This window comes from Halichoerus grypus, chromosome 2, assembly GCF_964656455.1.
Source record: "Halichoerus grypus chromosome 2, mHalGry1.hap1.1, whole genome shotgun sequence".
NCBI lineage: Eukaryota > Metazoa > Chordata > Mammalia > Carnivora > Phocidae > Halichoerus > Halichoerus grypus.
In genome coordinates this window covers 127,519,582-127,543,550 of record NC_135713.1, presented here as the reverse complement: position 1 = coordinate 127,543,550, position 23,969 = coordinate 127,519,582, and the positions used below count along the sequence as shown (strand labels likewise).

The 23,969-nt window shown below is 37.8% G+C and overlaps 1 long non-coding RNA gene across 1 annotated transcript in view; it reads left to right on the top strand.

Moving 5' to 3' along the window:
- The window catches only part of LOC118555634 (uncharacterized), a 354,728-nt gene that overhangs the window by 324,728 nt on the left and 6,031 nt on the right, over positions 1–23,969 (top strand). The gene's annotated exons all lie outside the window — the stretch shown is intronic.

The following is a 23,969-nucleotide window of genomic DNA, read 5'->3' as shown; positions in this document are numbered from 1 at the left end:
TGTAAATTTGAGTGTTAAATATGATTAAGAAGTTAGTTTGGAGATACAGTATTAAAAACTTTACTAAGAAATGTAGATTTTTCATCAGCAGTAGCCAAACACTGGAAGTTTTTTTGTTTTTGTTTTTTAAGATTTATCTATTTATTTGAGAGAGAGAGAGCATACCGGGTGGGGTAGAGGGAGAGGGAGAGAATCTCGAGCAGACCCCCCGCTGAGTACAGATCCTAACATGGGCTCAATCCCGTGACTTATGACTTCATGACCTGAGCTGAAACCAAGAGTCTGACGCTCAACCAAATGAGCCACCCAGGCACCCCCAAACACTGAAAGTTTTAAGTAGTTGATGACTTAGTGTCCATTATATGCAAGGCCAGTTAATGTACCAAAAGAAAGATTAGCTGCACAAATAATGGAAGATCAGAGACCAGATGTGAATATAATTTTATAGTTGGCAATAGATGAAAACTATAGTGAGAGCTATTTTCGAAATAAAAAAGAGAGCACACAGATGTTGGAACCATTTTGGAGATTAATCAGTACAGTCTAGTGATCAATAAGAGACATGGGAGAGGAATGTAATAAAAATGACAGGCCTGATTGCCTGGGGAATGACTTTTAGCAAGAGAGGGAACATAGGAGGAGAAATAACTAGAGAATAAGATGGCCTATGTTATATTGCATTAAAGTGAACCTTCAGATCTCAGGGATTAAAATAGCAAAAGTTTATTTCTTGCTATTGCTACGTGCCCAATTTGGTCTGGCTGGGATTTCTTCTCCACATCCCCCTCATTTGGGGGACTCACACTGACAGATCAGCCACTATCTAGAAAGTAATCAGGTGATGTGTCACAGAGAAAGAGAGCGTAGATGGGTCTTAGACCAGCACGTAAACATTCTAGCCTGGAGCTGACATATGTCACTTCAACTCACAACTCATTGACCAGACGAGCTACAACCACTAGGGGACTGGCTAGTTGAGTCTTACAGGTGATCAGAAGGAAAGGAAGATGGAAGAGGATTGTCAGTAAGAAGCTCAGTAGGCCTCCTGAGAAGCAAACCCAGGATGCCATTAAACATGCAAGGGTTTTGTTCAGGCAAATAGCCATGAGAGAAAATGGGAAGGGAGGTTGAGAGAGCCTTCAGACTGTAATGTAAGTCCTTCCCCAAGTAAGGGAGGGAAGGAAAGAGAGGTCCAAGGAAAGCTCCCAAGACTGTCAGGGAGTCCTAGAGTCAGTCTGTCAGAGGAATCCTGTGTTTTTTGAGGAATAAACTTGTTCCAGTATCCTTGTCATGCTCAGTCATCGGTTGGGAGCAGACCGTGAGAAGTGCTGTCTCCGTATAAATGCAGCCATGGAATTCAAAGCACAGGAGCTCAAGCCCTTGGTCAGCTGAAGGTCTGCAGATGACACATCCTCATAGTAGACACAGTAACCCTAATGGCTATTTCTGGAAGTGACAGAGTTTGATTTATGCATATTTGATCTGAGATGATGAGGCAGGGAGTATAGATGAGAGTGGTATAAGGCAACAGCTTTATTGCGATGATGTCCAGCAGAAAGATGGACAATGGCGTTTGCAGCTTAGACCAAAGCTCTGGGGTACCAATTTGAGAGCCAGAAGGATAGAGGTTGGGACTGAATTGATGAAAAATGGATTCACAACAGCAAGAGGAAATTCCATATATCCCTGAATATAAAAATGAGCCTTAATACAGTAGTGTTCTCTTGCACAAGTTGTTGGTCACATGACTGGAGGATGGAGGGACATCTTAGGTAGTTGGTCACATGCCTGCTTAGACAGAGGTAAACAAGTCTAAGCAGAGAAGTTGAAATTGGACTTCCAGATTCCTAGAAGCCAAGAATGCCACCATAAAGAATGCATTCACCGAAGTCAAGGGAACTATAAATGAGACCAGCAGCATTGGAGAGGCTCACCAAGTACCCAAAGCAAAGTCCCAAAAAGAAAACAGAACTTTAACCCCTATCAGGTAAAGCTCTCTTCCCATAATGTCAGTCAAGTAGGATATTCCCTGCTCATTCACCCCTTCCTCTCCTGTTTTGAATTTGGTGGATGAGAAACTAATTACCAGGTTGTGGGAGGAGGGGTACAAATCATAAGGTAGAGTAGGGAGAAGAAGCACAGAACTTCCTTCTCTTGCTTCCTGTCTGCTAAAGGCTCCAGTTGGAGGAGTGGAGGTTTAACCATAAATGTAGCTAGAAGCCTTATTACATTGGATTGGACCTTTCAAATTCCAAATTAAAATCTTGTCATTTAGAGTAATGCCAACATGGGTGCCTGGGTGGCTCGGTCAGTTAAGCGTTCGACTTCATTTCGGCTCAGGGCGTGATCTCCGGGTCATGAGATTGAGCCCCACACTGGGCTCCGCACTGGGCATGGAGCCTACTTAGGATTCTCTCTCTCCCTCTGTCTCTCCCCGCCCCAAAATAATATATTAAAGTAACTCCAACAGTTTCTAGTACTTAAAAGTGACCTTAAAGCCATGGGATCTGCCTGAGTTTTTATTTAAGGACAGGGTAAGAACTAACCCCACTGGGGATGCCTGGGTGGCTCAGTCGGTTAAACGTCTGCCTTCCACTCTGGATCATGATCCCAGCGTCCTGGGATCGAGTCCTGCATTGGGCTCCCTGCTGAGTGGGGAGCCTGCTTCTCCCTTTGCCTGCTTTGCCTGCCGCTCCCCCTGCTTGTGCTCTCTCTCTCTGACAAATGAATAAATAAAATCTTAAAAAAAAAAAAAGAACTAACCCCACTGAACAAATTTTATGCTAATATTGGGACATTAAGAGCTACTTATTTTATAAATCTGTTACATAAAAAGGCATCATAGAGGATCCTGGGTGTCTCAGTCAGTTGAGTGTCTGACTCTTGATTTCGTCTCAGGTCATGATCTCGGGGTTGTGAGATTGAGACCCACATCAGGGCTCACACACTGGATGTGGACCCTGTTAAGATTCTCTCTCTCTCCATCTCCCTCTGTGCCCCCACTCTCTAAAAAAAAAGAGGAATCATAAATAAGATCTGATGACTGGGTAGCTATGATTGCAGTTGTCTAAAGTTTCCAAGAAGGCACGGTGTCTCAAATGCCTATTTCCATGTAAGGAGACAGTATGCATAAGCGAATTTTCTTTCCAAATGGGATAGTTAATATTGCCATATGTAATTGTTTGTTTAATTTTTTTAAGTAGGCTCCACACCTAGCGTGGAGCCCAATGCAGGCCCAAACCCACGATCCTGAGATCAAGACCTAAGCTGAGATCAAGAGTCGGACACTTAATCAACTGAGCCACCCAGGTACCCCTCCATATGTAATTGTTTTTTTTTTTTAATTTTTTTTATTGTTATGTTAATCCCCATACATTACATCATTAGTTTTCGATATAGTGTTCCATGATTCATTGTTTGTGCATAACACCCAGTGCTCCATGCGGAACGTGCCCTCCTCAATACCCATCACCAGGCTAACCCATCCTCCCAACCCCCTCCCCTCTACAACCCTCAGTTTGTTTTTCAGAGTCCATCGTCTCTCATGGTTCTTCTCCCCCTCCGATTTCCCCCCCTTCATTCTTCCCCTGCTGCTACATTCTTCTTTTTCTTTTTTTCTTTCTTAACATCATATGTAATTGTTTTAATGGAAGACTTTTTTCAGTTGAATTTAAGTTTACAGATCATAATCTCTAGGCCATTGCCATAATTACCTGTACCCTAATGAACTTGAAACTAAGATCTCTGTCTACCTTCCTTTTCTCAGAAGCTACTGAGTTTCTGGCACAGTCTTCAGCTAAAGAGAATAACCAGATACTGAGAACATAATTGTGTGTGGGATGATTTATTAATCACTGGGGAATGTCTTTTTTTAGTTAGTTGCTGTTCTGTCTTTTTTTAGAGAGGGCGGGCACCCAGACACCTGAGAAGATTGTTGTAACCTGATTCAAGAGCTAAGGCACTGAGGGAACAACTCGCACCAGAAGGTGACAGCAGGTGTTAGCTGTTCAAGGAATTTCTGATTCTGTCCAATAAGTCCTCTGGCAGAAGTTGAGCAGTATAAGAATTTGAGTAGGAGTTTAGTTTTTTTGGGGGGGGTGGTTAAGGAGGGAGGGAAAAAATTAATCCATAATGGCCTCTTAGATACTAACACCAGAATTTAGGGCTTCAATTTACTTGGGACTTTAATCATTGAATTCTAATTACTTCCAGGAAGGGGATTATGTTTAAATTTGGGGCATCTCAATTCATTATATTATTACTGGATTATCTTTATGATGGCTTTTGATCTTATTGCCAAACAGCTGATAAGCTGTGTTAGACAGCAAGACTGGAAATAGTTTGGGATAAGAGGTAGAATAGAGAGTAAATTTTCAGCCGTAAATCCTGAGTAGCTCTGGGGTTCACTTAATTAATTTGTGGTTCTAGCACATTACAGCATCTTTGGGGATCAAGATTTGTAGTATTCAACAGTGGTCCAAGGAGGATGAACAAATGGTCAAATGATCTTACAAAAGTGAGAGTAGACAATGTAACAGACTGCAGGTCTCCTCCCTTTAGGGGGATGTTCCCACCTCTGGTCATGCATAAGTTCATTGGTTAACCATAGAGGTAAAGATGAATGAGAAGCTAAGAAGTGTTCTCAGAAAACCCTTATTCCCCGCTCTTGATATCTCTTGATATCTCTCTCCACGTAGAAGGACATTCTTCCCCTATCTGCCCCTTGTTTCTTTTTTCTTTTTTTTAAGTAGACTCCACACCCAGGGTTTGAACTCATGACCCCAAGATCAAGACCTGAGCTGAGATTAAGAGTCGGTCCCTTAACCAACTGAGCCACCCAACACCCCTCCCCCCCACCTTGCTTTTCTTAATGAGAGAAGAATGGACTACCCTCATTGATGAGTTTGGGACAAGAAACAAGACATGCTTAGCCTACTTCTTTCCTCCTTGAGATTTGTCTTTCTGTAGAGAGATCTGGTGTGCTCTTGGGTATGTGGAGGAAGAATTGTCATTGTTCTGTGCTGCCTGTGGGTGATAGGTAAGTATCTAATTCTGGATGTTTTCTCAGCTATTTATGAGGATGTATTCCTAATGTTTTAGGAAGCTCTTTGTTCTCAAAGCCATTTCCTCCAACCCAGTTTCATCTTCAGTAAACTCTGCCTAACACTGTTGCTCTCAACTGGTTTTTATCTCCCCAGGAAAAGGAATATCATTTATTAGCCTCCTTCATACCTCAGCAGAATTATTCGGAATAGCAATACAGTTTGTAAACAAATTGGTTGGTCAGTGCTGTGAATGCTTAGGCAAAATTGATTGGTGAATGTTTAATTTTTTTAACATTTTCACATACTGTTTGCTATTTTCAGAGGTTTGTAAAGGCATTCAAATTCTTTGGTTGAACAAGTAGAAGCTAAAGCATAAGGGATGATTAAAAGTCAGAAAACTATGCAGGACTTGCACAGTTGTGTTTCTCAGGCACGAGGATGGTTTTGAAGAGAGCAGCTTTGTGAGAAAGGAAACGTGTTTTGTGAAGAGTTCGGCGTGTGATTGTGCAGGGTCTGTGAGTGGAAAAGGGCACCAGTGACTGGAGGAAGAATTTGTATGTGGTTATGTGTAAGTATGTGTGGATATGTTTTTGGGCATGTGGGTGAGCAGAGCACGTGCTTGTGTGGCTAGAAGTGTGGGTGAGTGTGTATGGGTATGAGTATGTGCTGTACTTCTGGGTGCGTGTGGTTAGGTGTATGTGTGCACTAATGTGTGGCTGAGTGAACATGTGTCTGGGTGCATGTGGGTGTGAGTGTGGCTGGGTGACTGGGTGTGGGTGTGTCTATGTTTGTGTAGATGTGCGTTTGTATTCATATAAAAGGTACAGCGGAGGCAGATGAAACCAAAAATGCTTACAGAATAACAAAAAAAAAAAAAAATCCATTTTCTCCATGAATTTCAAGATACCTTGTAGGGAAATATCAGACAAATACTAACTTTTCAGAAATTTGCACTTAGGATTTAATCTGAAAGATTGGAATGCTAATTAATTTTAGTTAATTAATACAGCTGAATAAAGCCTAGTCAGAGCCTGTGAGCAGTCTTTGGTAAACCGAAACAGTAGTCCTAGAGAACCTCATGAATGGTTGTGCAGTTTCTGTGTGTGGGGCACCATTGCTCCTGACAAGCATGGGAGTAAGGGCTGAAATCCAGCTCTTTCTCCATGTACTAAACCATGCTCCCTCCACCCAGAGAGCCCCTTTTTCTAATTTGCACAAAGCTGCCCTGAGGTCCTAAATTGCATAGCAAGATGGGATTTTCACAGTTTATTTTCCCATGTGTGACTTCCAATACATACCTACTTCTCTCTGGAACAGTTCCTATCAATGGGTACCATTTCTCATTGCCTGGAGGAACAAGTTTATTTTTAAGAAAAGGAAAAACTGAGAAAGTTGGAAAAGTATACTGACTATGATCAGAAGCCTAAGAAGACATTGATCTTTGGTCCAGGAAAATGGATGGATTGGCTTTGAATTCCTTTTAGAGATCCTATCACTTCTTTGCCTTTTTCCTGGCTTTTCCCAGATGCATTTAGTAATGATTTTTGGCATTTGCATTTTGAGAAATATAAAACTCTTGAAAAATAAAAAACTGTAAGGACATAGAAATGCATTTCTAGTGTTGCAAAGAAGCTTTACTGGCACATGATGTTGGGGGAAGTCAGGGAAGCTCCTTGACTTTCCTAGGGCTCATGATTCCCATTGTGACAGCACTGATTTGTTCCTCCTAAGATATACAAATTTCTCATGCATTTTCTCTAGTAAAATAGACATCCGAGGAAGATATCTAATGAGTGTACCTTTCAGGAGAGCTGACTTTGGATAAGGGATGAGTCCAATGCTTGGGGGTAGGAAAATGAATATAATAACTTAGCCAAGTATTTTGAAATGTGTCAAAGTGAGACCAAGTATTTTGAAATTGTGAACATAGAGTATTAATACCTCTAAGAAATCTGAAGGGAGCATTGCATATGAAAAACTGAGTAGGAGGTGCAATGGATCATCCCAAGCAGGTGTTTACCTTTGCCAGCCTTCCCAATGTGCTGAGTCTAGGGCAAAGAAAGTTTCTCAAGCCTCATTTATCCTTTTATAGCACATTAATAAAGTGACTCACTTGTTTGTCAGCACTTTTTACTTCCCAAATTGACATCAATCACACATGCCAAGTGTACAGAATAATAAATGCACCCTCCTCCAAATCTAACTGCACTTGATTCATATACCCCCTTTTAATTTAGTTTACCCAGGCTATCTCTTTTAACTCCTTAATGGGACCAGCTTTCTGCATGCCTGGACAGTTATTTGAAGGGCACAGAACTGTTTCTTTCACCACCATCCCCAACTCCATCTTTCAGATTTCTTTCACTATTGTGTCACTGATGTATTAATTTCTACCGTGAATAATATAAACATCTGTGCTGAGGAACCATGGGGAGTAACATGATGTAGCATAAAAAGGTGAACATACTGGATACAAACAAGCCTAGGTCTGAGTCCTCACTCTGCCAACTGCCAGCTCTTTGACCTTGAGCAACAAATTTAAATTCACTGAAACTCAGTTTCCTTGTCTTTAGGACTATTATGATGATTCCTAATTTTCAGAGTCCTTGTGAAGATCAGCTTATATATGAGCATTACATTAAATATCTAGCTCAGTATCTGACAGTATGGTAGGAACATTTATGTAATTGTGTAGAAATTATGTCTTTTTGATAAATCTGAAAATTATAAAAGCATCTTATAGCAAACTTTTTTTTTCTTCCTTTATTTCAAGTTTTTATTTAAATTCCAGTTAGTTAACATACAGTGTAATGTTACTTTCAGGAGTAGAATTTAGTGATTCATCACTTACATACAACACCCGGTGCTCATTACAACAATGCCCTCCTTAATTCCATCACCCATTTAGCCCATGCTCCTACCCTCCTCCCCTCCAGCAACACTCAGTTTGGTCTCTGTAGTTAGGAGTCTGTTTTATGGTTTGCCTCTCTTTTCTCCCCCTATGTTCATCTGTTTTGTTTCTTAAATTCCACAGAGGAGTGAAATCATATGGTAGTTGTCTTTCTCTGACTGACTTATTTCACTTAGAATAATATACTCTAGCTCCATCCACATCGCTGTGAATGAGAAGATCTCATTCTTTTGATGGCTGAGTAATATTCCATTGTGTATATATACCACATCTTCTTTATCCATTCATCAGGCGATGGACATTTGGGTTCTTTCCATAATTTGGCTATTGTTGATAATGCTGCTATAAACATCGGGGTGCATATGTCCTTTTGAATCAGTTTTTTTTATCCTTTGGGTAAACACCTAGTAGTGCAATCGCTGGATTATAGGGTAGTTCTATTTTCAACTTTTTGAGGAACCTCCATACTGTTTCCACAGTGGCCACACCAGTTTGCAGTCCCACCAACAGTGTTAAGAGGGTTCTCCTTTCTCCACATCTTCACCAACATCTGTTGTTTCCTGTGTTGCTGATTTTAGTCATTCTGACTGGTGTGAGGTGGTATCTCATTGTGGTTTTGATTTGTATTTCCCTGATGATGAGTGATGTTGAGAATCTTTCCATGTGTCTGTTGGTCATCTGGATGTCTTCTTTGGAAAAATGTCTGTTCATGTCTTCTGCCAATTTTTTAACTGGATTATTTTTTGGGGGGTGTTGAGTTTGATAAGTTTTTTATGGATTTCAGATACTAACTTAACTCTTTATCAGATATGCCATTGCAAGTGTCTTCTCCCATTCTGAAGGTTGCCTTTTTATTTTTTTTAAAGATTTATTTATTTATTTTAGAGAGAGAAAGGGAGAAAGAGAGAGCACACACATGCCTGAGCAGGGGGAGGGGCAGAGAGAGAGACCCTCAAGCAGACTCCCCACTAAGTGCAGAGCCCAAGGCGGGACTCAGTCTTATGACACTGACATCATGACCTGAGCCAAAATCAAGAGTTGGATGCTTAACTGACTGAGCCACCCAGGTACCCCAAAGGTTGCCTTTTAGTTTTGTTGATTGTTTCTTTTGCTGTGCAGAAGCTTTTTATCTTGATGAAGTCCCAATACTTCATTTTTGCTTTTGTTTCCCTTGCCTCTGGAGACATGTCTAGTAAGAAGCTGCTGTGGCTAAGGATGAAAAGGTTGCTGCCTGTGTTCTCCTCTAGGAGTTTGATGGATTCTTGTCTCACATTTAGGTCTTTCATTCATTTTGAATCTATTTTTGCGTATGGTGTAAGGAAATGGTCCAGTTTCATTCTTCTGCATGTGGCTGTCCGATTTTCCGAACACTATTTGTTGAGGAGACTGTCCTTTTTCCATTGGATATTTTTTCCTGCTTTGTCAAAGATTAGTTGGCCATAGATTTGAGGGTCCATTTCTGGGTTCTCTATTCTGTTCCATTGATCTATGTGTCTCTTTTTGTGCAGAACCATACTCTCTTGATGATTACAGCTTTGTAATATTGCTTGAAGTCCAGCATTGTGATGCTACCAGCTTTGGTTTTCTTTTTCAACATTCCTCTGGGTATTTGGGGTCTTTTCTGGTTCCATACAAATTTAAGGTGTGTTCCAGCTCTGTGACAAATACTGGTGTTATCTTAATAGGGATTGCATTAAATGTGAGTGGATTTCTTTGGGTAGTATAGACATTTAACTGTATCTGTTCTCCCAGTCCATGAGCGTTTTTCCATTTCTGTGTCTTCTTCAATTTCTTTCATAAGTGTTCTACAGTTTTCAGAGTACAGATCTTTTACCTCTTTAGTTGGGTTTATTCCTAGGTATCTTATGGAGTTTTGGTGCAATTGTAAACAGGATTGATTCCTTGATTTCTCTTTCTGCCTCTTCATTGTTGGTGTATAGAAATGCAACAGATTTCTGTGCATTGATTTTGTATCCCGTGACTTTCCTGAATTCCTGTATCAGTTCCAACAATGTTTTGGTGGAGTCTTTTGGGTTTTCTACATAGGGTGTCATGTCGTCTGTGAAGAGTGAAAATTTGACTTCTTCTTTGCTGATTTGTGTGCCTTTTATTTCTTTTTGTTGTCTGATTGCTGAGGCTAGGACTTCCAGTACTATGTTGAACAACAGTGGTGATAGTGGACATCCCTGCCGTGTTCTTGACCTTAGGCGAAAAGTTCTCAGTTTTTCCCCATTGAGGATGATATTCACTGTGGGTCTTTCAATTTTGGCCTTTTATATGTTGAGGTATGTTTTCTCTATCCCTACTTTGTTAAGGGTTTTTATCAAGAAAGGATGCTGTATTTTGTCTCTGCATCTATTGAGAGGATCATATGGTTCTTATCCTTTCTTTTATTAATGTGGTGTATTACATTGATTGATTTGCAGATGTTGAAAAATCCCTGCAGCCCAGGAATAAATCCCACTTGGTTGTGGTGAATAATCCTTTTAATGTACGGTTGGATTCCATTAGCTAGTATCTTGTTGAGAATTTTTGCATCCATGTTCATCAGGGATATTGGTCTGTAATTCTCCTTTTTAATGGGGTCTTTGTCTGATTTTGGGATCGAGGTAATGCTGACCTCATAGAATGAATTTGGAAATTTTCCTTCCATTTCTATTTTTTGAAACAGCTTCAGAAGAATAGGTATTATTTCTTCTTTAAATGTTTGATAGAATTCCCTTGGGAAGCCATCCGGCCCTGGACTCGTTTGTTGGGAGATTTTTGATTACTGATTCAATTTCTTTGCTAGTTATGGATCTGTTCCTATTTTCCTTTTCTTCCTGTTTCAGTTTTGGTAGTTTACATGTTTTTAGGAACTTATCCATTTCTTCCAGATTGCCTAATTTGTTGGCATATAACTGCTCGTAATAGTCTCTTATAATTGTTTGTATTTCTGCGATGTTGGTTATGATCTCTCTTCTTTCATTCATGATTTTATTTGGGTCCTTTCTCTTTTCTTTTTGATAAGTGTGGCTAGGGGTTTATCAATCTTGTTAATTCTTTCAAAGAACCAGCTCCTAGTTTCCTTGATCTGTTCTACTGGGTTTTTTTTGTTTTGTTTTCTATATCATTGATTTTTGCGCTAATCTTTATTATTTCCCTTTTCCTGCTGGATTTAAGCTTTGTTTATTGTTCTTTTTCCAGTTCCTTTAAGTATAAGGTTGGGTTGTGTATTTGAGACTTTTCTTGCTTCCTGAAGAAGGCCAGTATTGCTATATACTTCCCTCTTAGGACTGTCTTTGCTGCATCCCAGTTTCTTTGAGAGCTCCTTTTTGTGGGCAAATCTCATTCTTTAAGTGTAGATGTGACCATGTAAGTTTGTTTAGTAATTTTTTAATTCAACATTATTCTTCTGATGTTTTGGTTTTGGAGAATAAAACATACAATCTTGACGTAATGTAATATTTGTTAGTAATTTAACCCTCTTTAAAAATCAAAGGACCCCAAAATCCTTTAAATCCACTTTAGGCTTTGTTTTCTTACTGATTTAAATGATTTATTTTTATATTTTGGATAGAAGTGTTTTGTCAAATCTATCTGTTGCAAATATATTCTCCCCAACGTGTGGTTTTCCTTTTTATTCTCTTAAGAGTATCTTTCTATGAAGAGAATTTTTTAATATTAATATAATCCAATTTACCAAATATTTTCCTTATGGTTAGCAGTTTTTATATCCTATTTTTTTAAATCTTTTCTTATTCTAAGATCATGAGTATGTTCAACCATGTTTTCTTTTAGAAGCTTTATTATTTTACCTTTCACTTTTAGATATGCAATTCATATAGAATTAATGATTGAGCATGCTGTTAGAGGTCACAATTTTATTTTTTTCCAATACAATCATCCAGTTGACCCAGTACCATTTATTGAGAAGACCATCTCTTAGCCTCTGCTCTGCAGTGTCTAAATATAGTGACATATTTGCATGGATCTCTATCTGGACTCTCCATTCTGTCTCTTTGGTCTATTTGTTTATTCCTATACTAGTAAGAGAGTACTTTATTATAGCTACACAATATAATATGGTAGATATTGGTTGAATAATTTCTTTAGTTTTTTTCCTTTTCGAGGCTACCCTAGCTAATCTTTGACAATTTTATTTCCATGTAACTTCTAGAATTTTTTTTTTTGACATGCAGTGTTTTATCAGTTTCAGGTGTACAATATAGTGAGTCAACAATTCCATACATCCGGGCACCTGGGTGGCTCAGTTGGTTAAGTGTGTGATTCTTGATTTTGGCTCAGGTCATGATCTCAGTTTGTGAGATGGAGCCCCACAACAGGCTCACACCTGGGCGCGGAGCCTGCTTAAGATTCTCTCTCCCTTTCCCTTTCCCTCTGGCCCTCTCTACCTACTCTAAAAAATAAAAAAATTAAATTAAAATTAAAAAAACCTATTCCATACATCACCTGATACTTATCACAACAAGTGCCTTCCTTAACCCCCACTCTTGATATAATTAAAAGTCTGTTTCTTGATTTCTCTCTCTCTCTCTCTCTTTTTCCCTTTGCTCCTTTGTGTTGTTTCTTCTAGAATTCTTCAATTTCTTTAGAAAATCTGCTGGAATTTTTTTAGGATTGTGTTGAGTTATAGATTAGTTTGGGAGAATTGATATCGTTACAGTAATGACTCTGTCAATGAATACAGCACATCCTATTTTCACTAGATTCATTCCTTGGGAGTTGATTTTTTAAAAATCTATTGTAGGGCGCCTGGGTGGCTCAGTCATTAAGCGTCTGCCTTCGGCTCAGGTCATGATCCCAGGGTCCTGGGATCGAGTCCCACATCGGGCTCCCTGCTCGGCAAGAAGCCTGCTTCTCCCTTTCCCATTCCCCCTGCTTGTGTTCCTGCTCTCGCTATCTCTCTCTGTCAAATAAATAAATAAAATCTTTTAAAAATAAATAAATAAAAATAAAAATCTATTGTAAAAGGCATATGTATATTTTAAATTTTAATTTTTCTATTTGTTTTTTGCTAGTAAACACAAATAGAATTGATTTTTATATATTTGTATGCAGTAACCTCACTAAATTCACCTACTAGTTCTAACGTTCTGTCTGTAGATTGTTTTGGATTTTCTGTATTTCTAATCATTTCATCTGCAAAAATGACAGTTTTATGCCATTATATTTATGTTTATGCCATTCTCTTTTCATCTCTTCCTGTATTGCCTGGGACATCCAGTACAATTTGAGTGATGATAGCAGACATCATTGTTTTGTATTTGACCTCAGAAAGAAAGCTTTCATGATTTCACCATCTTAATGGTGTGATGTTCATTATAGATTTTTTTGTATGGCTAGTCTTCATTAGGTAACATTGTTCCACTCTATTTTTAGTTTCCAAAGAAATTTTTATCATGAATGGGTATTGAATTTTGTCAGATGCTTTTTCGGCCTCTATTGGGCTGATTATATTTCTTTCTTCCTTCCATATGTTATTGTAATAATTACTTAGGATGAATTTAGGATGTTAACCCATACTTGCATTACTGAAATAAAATCTGTTATTCAAGATGTGTTATCTTTTTAATATATCTCTATATTTGTTTTGCTAATATGCTATTCAAGAATTTTACATCAATGTTTATGAGAGGAACTGGTCTTTAATTTTCCTTTCTGGTAATAAGTTTATCATGTTTTTAAATCAAGGTTATGTTGGCCTCATAAAAATTTTCTCAAAGAAGCTTCCTTTTTTTCTATTCTCTGGAAGAGTTAATGCATGGTTGGTGTTATTTTTTCCTTAAAAGTTTGGAAGTCTTCACCAGTGAAGACATCTAAGTCTTAAGTTTTCTTTGGGGAAAGATTTTCAGTAATGGATTCAATTTCCCTTAATGACACAGGTATTTTCAGATTTTCTCTTTTTAATAAATCACTTTGGCTAAGATTTTTTTTGAGGAATTTGTCCATTCCATAGAATCCTTTTATGATCTTGAATAAAATTGTCTCTTTTTCTTGATTGATCCTGATACTGGTTTCTCAATTTTATTACCAATTTTAAAGAACCAGCTTCTGGTTTTGTTGGTTTTTCTCTTTCATAAGTTTGATTTTCTCTCTTGTTGATTTAAACTCTTCTTATTTATTCTTTCTCTTCTCCTTTTTTAGGTTTGATATACTGGGTTTTTTTCTAACTTATTGAAATGGAAACTTAGATAATGGTTTTTAGCCTCTCTTGTTTCTTAATACATGTGTCTAAGGATTCCCATTCCTCTCTATATGCTGCTTTGGTTGCATCCCACAGGTTTTTATTTGTAGTGTCTTCTTAATAATTCATTCAAAGTACTTTAAATTTTGGATTTGAAATCCTTTTCTTACCAATGAATTATTTGGAGTGTATTTTTAAGTTTCCAGGCAGTTGGGGTTTTTCTAGACATCTCTTCTGATTTCTTGCTTAATTCCACTGGGGTCAGAGAACATATTCTGAATTATTTTAATCATGAAATTTGTTAAAACTTGCTTTATGTTCAAGTTCGTGACCAATTTTGGTAAATGGGTTAAGAGGACAGGATCTGGAACCAGAGACTGACTGGCTTCACAGTTAGCCTCTGCTGTTTTCAAGCTTTGTAATCTTTGTTAAATTATGTAACATTTCAGTCTTTTGGTTTTGTCACAATAAAACAAATATATTAATACTACTGTATTAGTGCGCCAGGGCTACTATAAAATAATAACAGACTAAGTGTATTAAACAACAGAAATTTATTTTCTCATGGTTCTGGAGGCTGGAAGTCCAAGATCAAGATGCCAGCAGGGTGTATTCCACTGAGGCCTCTCTCCTTGGCTTGTAGATGCCTACCCTCTTGCTGCCTCTTCACATAGTCATCTCTACATACATGTGCCTGTGGTGTCTCCTCCTCTTCTTTTTTTTTTTTTTATTATCATTTTTTTATTGTTATGTTAATCCCCATACATTACATCATTAGTTTTCGATATAGTGTTCCATGATTCATTGTTTGTGCATAACACCCAGTGCTCCATGCAGAACGTGCCCTCCTCAATACCCATCACCAGGCTAACCCATCCTCCCAACCCCCTCCCCTCTAGAACCCTCAGTTTGTTTTTCAGAGTCCATTGTCTCTCATGGTTCTTCTCCCCCTCCGATTTCCCCCCCTTCATTCTTCCCCTGCTGCTACATTCTTCTTCTTCTTTTTTTCTTTCTTAACATATATTGCATTATTTGTTTCAGAGGTACAGATCTGAGATTCAACAGTCTTGCACAATTCACAGCGCTTACCAGAACACATACCCTCCCCAGTGTCCATCACCCAGTCACCCCATCCCTCCCACCCCACCCCCCACTCCAGCAACCCTCAGTTTGTTTCCTGAGATTAAGAATTCCTCATATCAGTGGTCTCCTCCTCTTCTTATAAGGACACCAGTCATATTGGATTAGTTCCTCACCATAATGCCCTCATTTTAACTTAATCACCTCTTGAAAGACGTATATTGCAAATCAATCACGTTCTGAGGTTGTGAGTGTTAGGGCTTCAGCCTGTGAATTTGAGGCAGGGTCGGGGACACAATTCAGCCCATAAAAGCTACCTACCTCATAACTTGTTACGATAATTACATGAGATTATATGTACCACACAGTTATGTTAGTTGCCTGGCTCTTAATAAACATCCAAAAATATAAGCAATTTCTATTTATGTTTACATATATTTGAGTTTATACACATGATCTTATCTGAGGTTTTTATTTTTGTAGTCACATTTGTTTGTGTAACATTTATCTTTGTTCTTAATTTTGGTATCATATTACATTGTCATTTCTGTTTTTTAAATTTTTATTTTATCTTTTACTTTCTGGCTGTGCTTTGATTGCTTTGTGTATGTGCATTTCCATTCTCATAATTTAAAAGAGTAATAATAGGTTTTCTTTATTTTTCTTGATTTATAACAACAAACATCAATAGCAGCAGTATAAAATACAAATTTAAATTTCTAAAACTATTGAAATGTCCCATGTCTGTGCTGCTCAGTGCAGTAGCTACAAACCACATGTTGGATATCAAGCACTTGAACTATGGCTAGTTTAACTGAGAAACTGAATTTTTAACATTATTTTAATTAATTTAAATTTAAGTATTCACATGTGGCTAGCGGCTACCTTATTGGACAGCAGAGATCCATGGTATACTCAGTTCTCTATTTCATTAAACAGTATTTACTAACTCCCCTCTATGAGTACATTTCCATTCTTCCCATCTACCTTATTTTTCTCTCTCTCCTTCTGGTTGCAGTCAGTGTTATTTGCCATGTAATGCAGTTCTCTCATTATGAGCATGTGGGAGGATTGCCTTTCCTAATAATCTTGTGTTTGGGAGAGTTCCAATGATGAAATCTGGCCAATGAGTTGGATGTAGAAATGGCATTACTGATGTGAGACCGTTTCCTCTGCCGTAAGTCTAGTAATGTTTCAGAATATGGTTCTCTGTCAGTGTGTATGGGAGTAAAGATAATATAGAATAGAGGAATGCCCATGATGGGCATTTCCCATGAGTGTGAAATAAACCTTTATTACGTTAAACCATTGAGATTTGGAGACTGGTTATTCCTGTATCAACCCAGTTTAGTGTATCTTGATTGATAACGCTCTATTACTTTATTTATCAGCGTAAAATCTGTTGACATTTCTTTAAAAGAAATCAACCCATTTGCAAGTCTGTCAATTTTCACTTCTTTCTTTTTTTCACACGTTTGTTAGCTGTATTATTTATAACAATAATATCGGGGTTTATTCTCTTCTGAGCTATAATCTACACAACTGTTTTACTTTTAGTCTTAAAACTAAATGAATTCATTTTGCTACAGTTTCTACATTTATCTTTCAGTTGGCAGAGACATGGAATGATTTTCAGTCAACGAGCAGTAAGAATGACTTCATTTTTTATTTACATAGTGTTGATACAATAATAGAAAGTGGTAAGAATAAAACATTAAAAATTGGGAAGCCATAGAGACAGAATGTGGCAGTATTCACCTAGTGATCTTCATGGGAAAGAATACCATACTAATTTTTTCAAGAAAGCTTCATGGAAGGATATTTCTTGATTTCTTGAATGTTGTACTTACACATAAAAGACAGTTTGGCTGTATATAAAATTCTTGGGTTGTCCCTTTCCTTTTTGTTCCCCAAGGATTTATAGGTGTTTCTCCAAGTCATCTAGCTTTGCATCAGTCTGAAACAACTAGTTGATTTTTTTTTTTTTTGGCCCTAACTAATAACCGAATTTTTTTTCCTAGACATCCACAAAGTTCTTTCATTTTTGAAGTCTAATGATTTTATTCATATATGTTTCAGTATTGATGGTTCTGTGATGATTTTCCTAACGTATAATAAATCCTTTTAATCCATAAATTATTCTTTTATTTATGGAAACTTTTATTGATGTATATTTTGATTTCTAAATTTTTTGTTCTATTAATTTACTTACCCTCTTGAATCTCCAGTTATACCTGTATTGGATCATCCATATCCATCAGTTATCTAATAATTTTGAACTCCTAATTTGAATTTTTTATTCACTTTTCTCATTCTGTCCATTATGAATCTCACTGTATTTTCAGAATTATTTATTCCAGTGAGGACTTCAATTTATTTTACTCTTTGCTTCTTTCTTCAGTTCTGCCAGCTCTTATCTCTTCTTTTCCAATAATTTCTCAGAATTCCTGATTATTTCATTAAGTTCTTTAAGTTCATAATGATACATTTGGTCATGATTTTAATCTGAGAAATTTCTTGAATTATATACATAACTCTAACCTCCAATAGTATCTGTCACATCATCCTTCATAATATTCACTGCTATCTCAAAATTCCTTGTGTTCTTGTTTTATCTGTTCATTATATATCTGCTCAATATAAATAAAGATTATTGCAAACAGAAACTTCCTTTCACATTTAGCACTTTATCCTAGAAGCTTAATTTAGATTAACACATACTAGGTAATGAATGAGTGGGTAATTTCTCAGGAAATCTCTTTTATATTAAGGCTCATTTTGATGGATAAGAGTCATAATACCAAAATAAAAATAGGGGAAAAAAAGAGTCATAATACCTCCAAATCATTGTTATAAATTTGAGTCATATCAAATAATCCACAAAATTTGAGATTGTTAGTTGCGTATTTTCAAAGCTAGATATTTTGCAAACAGTACAAAAGTTTCATTCATGGTCAAAGCATTCTATCAGGAACACATAATAGCATATTTTTGTGGAGCCCTAGCTAATGTAAGGTTTGATATAGCAGTTCTATATACAACAGTTTTCCTCACAAGGTCCAATAAGTCAAAACCCTAAAGCCTGATAGACTTCCCTTACCTACCCAAAGTTGATAAAACCCAGCAGCAACTCTCTTCATTTCATGAAAAATGGAATCTAATATCAGATATTTATATCTTTCCATACTCCACTCTCTTTTCATAGAAATGTGAATAGACTAGCTTAAGTAAAAGTAACATTTTTGGATATCTGCTTTCTATCAAATGCTGTGATAAATAATTTTCTATTTAAAAATATAATGGGTTTGGCTAGGGGCACCTGGGTGGCTCAGTTAGTTAAATGTCTGACTCTTGATTTCAGCTCAGGTCATGATCTCAGGGTCATGAGATTGAGTCCCAAGTTGGGCTTCCTGCTCAGTGGGCAGTCTGCTTGAGATTCTCTCTCTCTCCCTCTCTTTCTACTCCTCCCCACTGTGTGCTCACTCTCTCTCTCTCTCTCTCTCAAATAAATACATCTTTTAAAAAATAACTCCTTTATTGGGGGTGCCTGGGTGGCTCAGTTGGTTAAGTGACTGCCTTCGGCTCAGGTCATGATCTCAGGGTCCTGGGATCAAGCCCCGCATCAGGCTCCCTGCTCGGCGGGAAGCCTGCTTCTCCCTCTCCCACTTCCCCTGCTTGTGTTCCCTCTCTCGCTGTCTCTCTTTCTCTGTCAAATAAATAAATAAAATCTTTAAAAAATAAAAATAAAAAATAACTCCTTTATTAAGAAGATATTTGCAAATGAACTATCCAATAAAGGGTTAATATCTAAAATATATAAAGAACTTGTACAACTCAACACCAAAAAACCACAAATAATCCAATTAAAAAATGGACAGGAGCCTTAACAGACATTTCTCCAAAGAAGACATCCAGATGGCCAGTAGACACATGAAAAGATGCTCAACATCACTAATCATCAAGGAAATGCAAAGCAAAACCACGTCAAGATATCATCTCACACCTGTCAGAATGGCTAAAATTAACAACACAAGAAACGAGTGTTGGCAAGGATGTAGAGAAAAAGGAACCTTGTTCATTGTTGGTGGGAATGCAAACTAGTGCAGTCCACTGTGGAAAACAACATGGAAGTTCCTCAAAAAATTAAGAGTAGAAATACCATGTGATCCAGTAACTGAAACCAATACAACACCATATATTAATTATACTACAATTTTTAAAAAAATAAACAATTATTGTTTGAATTTTTTTGTGACAGTTAGTAACTCCTATTAATTTTAAATGTTCTTATTTTGAGTAGAGAATGACATTTGGATCTGCTTGTTGCTATGACTTGAGGACAGTAGCAGGAGTCACATCATGCTCTCTGTACCATAAAATTCATCTGTATATTTCTGTCAATAAGAAAATCTCTTTGAACTTCAGCCCTTCTTCCCTCATTCCTGCTTACTAATTTCCTTGGACCCCATTAATTGTTTTATATACTGCTTAGTATATGCTAAATACCCTGTATTGAAGAGATATAACAATATTTAAGGCAGTTTTAGAGATGTACTTACTGTTTTATTTTATGACATTTTTCTAAATAATGTAGGTTTGTAAAAAATACTCATTTTTAAAGTATGTGCATTTAAAAAATTATTTGATATTTGTAGATGTTTACTAGTCAAAGTATTTAACCTGATTATTCTAAGTGAATGTTAGTATTAGCAGATGTTGTTAAGGCCCTTGATTGACTCAGATTTTTCTGTGTTTGTCGCTTTCTAGTAACTAAGTGCTACTTTTCCATAAAGAAACTGTGCATATGATTTTAGCACAGTGTCTAGAACTCATTTGGTTTCTAAGGGCTTAATCATGTTTAGTCTCTCTGTTTTGGTCATCACTGTCTCCTAAATGTCTGGGTCAGTCTACTGGGAAGGGCATGTGGGCATTCAGAATATGTCTCATCCTTCTTTTGATGGGGCACCATCTAAAATACTACATTTTTAAATTCCAAGCCTTACTTTTTCTCTTTGAAGTAATTGAAATAAAGCTTTGAAATAAATTAAGCACACCTATTCTGTCTCCACAGATAATGTTGCGACCAGAGGTCAGTGCTGAAACTAATTTTTTTTTTAGTTAAAAAAGAAGAAGAAAAGGAATCTCACACACACATACCCTTTTCCCCTCAAGACATTCTCAAGAACTCATTGTTCCAAACTGATTACCCCTCTGTGGTGATTAATTAAGCAGCCTTCTTTAACTGGTGTTCAAGCATAGTTATATATTTAATTTAAATTATCTGAGGGGAGAGGTATGTTTCTTAAATCATTAATTACCACAGTTTGAGTTCTAATTCTAAAGCTGTACCACCTATAGTTTCCCAGTGCCATATTTTTAAGCACCTAAGAAACCAAAGATTTTCAAAAGTTGCTTTCTTCTTATTTCTTGAATATAACTGGTCTACCCTGACCCTCATTTTAGTAGAAATATACAGAGAAGGATTTTAGCTTTCATCGTTTACTTTGGATTCCAGTATTCAATTTTTTAAAAATCTTTTTTGTCTTTTGAAGCTTTCTCATGTATCTACTCAGTTGAGTGAAATGTCAAAGAATAATAAGACAAAATGGTAGCTTAAATCTACAAGCTAAGCAAATTCCCAATAAGGTTATATATTACACTTACATTTTGTATAGACACTACCAGAACTCTAGTGCCTCGTGTTCATCTTCATTTAATAACACAGACAGGTTTTGCTGCTTCCAGAAGTGCCTGATGCACTCTTTTCTTAAGTTGCCCAGGTGCGTAATTAACAGTGTTGGCTCTCCTTTTCCTATGCACACGCTGGTAGCTTCCTACTGCATGGGTTTTTTTTTTGTTTTTGTTTTTTTTTTGGTGTTTTTTGTTTGTTTGTTTTTTTACTTTCCTTTAAAGGGCTTTCTTTGGCATGCTTGGCTCCTGCATGGGGCAAGTCAGAGTGCTGGAAGTTGATGCCCCAAGAGTAGCCTTCAGCTAATGAGAGAGGCAGTTGGATAATAAATACTGACTGCCTCATCCTTCACATGTTGTAACTCTGTGGAATGATCTCTTCACTCAGAGGTTCCCAGTGGACTGAGCCTCAGTTCCCACAGTGATCTCCTGCACATTATCTTCCTCTGTGTTAATTTCCTTCCACCCTCTGTCTCCTTTTACCACTCCTCTGCGGTCCTGCTGGGATCAGCTCCCTAATAAACCACTTGCACTCAAATCCTTATCTCAGGGTCTGTTTTGGGGGGAACTCATTTTAAGTTACTGGTTTTTGTGGGTTACTTTTTTCCAGTTTTATTGAGAAATATTTGACATACATCACTGTATAAGTTATGCAGCATGGTTTGATTTACAAATATCGTAAAATGATTACCACGATAGGTTCTGCCAACATCCACTTTCTCATATAGATACAATAAAAAGAAGAGACAGAAAGGGAAAAAGTTTTTTTCTTGTGATGAGAACTCTTATGATTTACTCTCTTAACAACCCCTATATATCATACAGTGGTGTTAGCTACAGTCATCATGTTGTACATTGCAGTTAATGAGTTACTTTTGAGAATGCTTAGTACATTTCATTCAAGATCTGCCGAATAAAAACAAATGCTCATTTTAGGCTAATAGTGTTGGATTTGAAAGAGATATATGTTTTGCTTTTGCCAAACTGAATTCTTTTAAGGACTCTTGCTGGAGCTCTCATAATGTAGAATATAAATTAACCCTAGTGTAGCCTGCTAATTTGGGGCTCTAGGTGTTAGGATGATTATGTTTAGGATTTCTTCATATTCATGCCTCTAGGCTCGTTTGGACAAGACAAATAGGAATTTGATTTGACCTCTCTGCTAATTGAAGCCCCAAAATTCAGGAGTCATGACACATATGTAGGCACATTTTTTTAAGAGAGTGAGGGGGGTGGGGCAGTGGAAGAGCAGAGGGAGAGGGACAAGCAGACTCCCCACTGAGTGCAGGGCCTGACGCCAGCACAGTCCCAAGACCCTGAGATCATAACCTGAACCGAAATCAAGAGTCAAATGCTCAACCGACTGAGCCACCCAGGCACCCCCACACAGAGACACATTTAAAATTAATGCATAGAGGGGCACCTGGCTAGCTCAGTTGGTGGAGCATGTGACTCTTGATCTCAGGGTTGTGAGTTTAAGCCCCACGTTGGGTGTAGAGATTACCTAAAAATAAAATCTTTTAAAAATAATAATAAAATAAATAAAATAAATGCATAGAACAATACTCAGTAGCATTTTATGGTTAATTAAAGACTATTTTTACTTCTGCAAACTCTGATACTCTATATAATCTTGTAATGTGAGTAAGCAAGTGGTGTTTCTAGTTACTAATTCAAATAGTTCAAGCACTGAGCTTTGGACAAACCAAAAATTCTTAATTGGGCCTCCAAAAAGTAGCAAAGGGTACAATTCAGATAAGCAGGAAATTAATTTATATATCCCACCTCATCTTGCTTAGTAGCCCCCATTTCCATTCAGTATCAAACACTTAACAATTGCCACCACGAAATAGCCCATTCAAGATTACTCAGTTTTTTTAAGTGAAACCCTTTTTTTTTTTTTAAGATTTATTTATTTGAGAGAGAGAGCGGGTGAATGCGCGCACACACACCCACATGCACATGCACACACACACATGAGGAGGGGAGAGGCAGAGGGAGAGGGAGAGAATCATCAAGTTGACTCCACACTGAGGGCAGAGCCCCATGCAAGGCTCAGTCCAGGACCCTGAGATCCTGACCTGACCTGAAATCAAGAATCGGCAGCTTAACTGACCGAGCCACCCAGGCGGCCCTAATGTAAAATACTTATTAGGAGGACGGTAGTAGCCTTTCGAGGCATCTTTCTCTTCATTTTTCCCCTTCTCCCAAGGTCGAGTTCAGGTAACATTGTGATGGTAGGCGGGGAAGTATCTAGACCTCATGGTGGCTCTCACCAACTTTGGATTGGGGTGTAGCAGTTTACTGTGTGTTTGAATGGTTGTACCTCTAAGACTCAGGGCATTTTCCATCTGCCCTCCAGTTTTCTTCTCACCTCAAACCCCTAAAAGGCAAGTTGCTTCTTAATTTTTAACTACCTGCCAAATCCCCTATCTTGCCCCACTCCTAGTCCACCAAAAGAGACTTTTAGGTCTAAATCTCTTCCATGCCACATGGAGGCCGAGGTGTGGGGCCATCTCTGTATAAACATGTCACACAGACGGGGTCTGCTCTACTCTCCTTTCCAGTGGCTGCAAGATACCTCAGAAGCATTCTCTGGCTATAGCCCAAATGGAAAAGAAGTATATGCTCCCACTGCTTTTCACTTACTACTATCTTATTCTTTCTCCCTCTATCTTTGGTCCAGGGTGGTAGGAGTATCTGACTTCATCTCAAGGATCCAGGCAGAGTTACCCTAATTACATCTCCTCCAGAGCTCTCGAAGCCCTCTCTAGAGTAGGATGGCTTCTTCTTTCTGAGCCTTCCCTGACAGCCTTCCTTCTCTGTGCACTGAGGCCAATAGTAAAAACCCAGGCCTCTGACTCTCTTGTTTTGCTTTTTCAGTGTAAAAGGAAGATTTCGAAATTTAGAAAACATACTACTCCCAGCAAAGCTTGGTTCACAGGACTATCATCTAGCTGTGAACTCAGGAATAATTTAATTTTGAAGCTCAAAGTTGAATAATGACTTATTTGTTCTAGGAAATATCTCAAGTAATGAATAGTACTCATATAATGGG